The sequence below is a fragment of the Aplysia californica genome, unplaced genomic scaffold (genome assembly GCF_000002075.1).
Source record: "Aplysia californica isolate F4 #8 unplaced genomic scaffold, AplCal3.0 scaffold00108, whole genome shotgun sequence".
Taxonomy (NCBI): Eukaryota; Metazoa; Mollusca; class Gastropoda; order Aplysiida; family Aplysiidae; genus Aplysia; species Aplysia californica.
Genome location: NW_004797378.1, coordinates 198,035 through 199,107, shown reverse-complemented (window position 1 = coordinate 199,107; position 1,073 = coordinate 198,035).

The window sequence follows — 1,073 nt, the reverse complement described above, 5'->3', positions numbered from 1 at the left end:
TAAACAATGCACAACTATCATGGCTGATGCTGGTGACAGCCTCAGTTCTAGAAGAAGAGGAAGAAGAAGAAGAGAAGAAGAACAAAAGGAGGAGAAGGAGGAGGAGGAGGAGGAGGAGGAGGAGGAGGAGGAGGAGGAGGGCTACTATTGCAATATAGATATCAACTGAGAGCCAAAACAGTTCCACAAAAAAGACGGAAGTATCTTGACCTTGTGAAGCCAAAATTCTGTTAAGCCCAACCGCACAATCAAATATCAAATTCCGTTCCCTCGCAATGTTCCACAATTATTCGTAACTTCTAGTTTCTTTTTGAAAACCGTGGTCAGGGCTTCCCGGTATACGTGCCTCCGATCACATGTGCTATTTTTAACTCGGCCGGGAAAACAAAATGTTGTTGCGCCGAGGTAACGTTTCCGAAAATGACATGTTGTGACGTAGTGAGAAAACCCGCCAGCGCTACCGACACCAAAGATCGTGTATACAAGGTCTTCACCGACACTGCATTGGCCCAGTTATCGGAATAAGTGCGCTAAGTCATGGCCAGTCTGGCTTGGTTTTGTGTCTGGTGACACGAAGCCCCGACAATACGTAACGTTTTTGTTGAGGATTTTAAGCGTTATCTGGACTTATCTGAAGGTTATAGCCTAATATCAGCACCTGCCTTTTCATAACACAGGTGAGATAATAATTAAAGTACTCTGCTACTATTAGTATTACATGGAGACCTGTTTTTGTAAGCTACGTTCTTCACTGCCTTTTAAAAAGAAGTATGTTAGGCCAGGGTTCAAGTTCACCAAGTAGGCCAGGCTAAAGCACCCTTGGCCTTCAGCTCTTTCATTCTCTGAGCGACTAGCCTTGAGCCCAATCGAAACTGTCTCAGACGGCCACCTACAATTAGAAATTGGGGTGGAGAAAAATGGCCGAAGCCTGATGGAAAGAATTTTCAAGAGTTTGTAGGTGATTGGCGTATGCTCTGGTTTGCCTTTCTCCTTCTTTTCTAACATACATCGTCCACAATAATAATAATAATAATAATAATAATAATAATAATAATAATAATAATAATAATAAT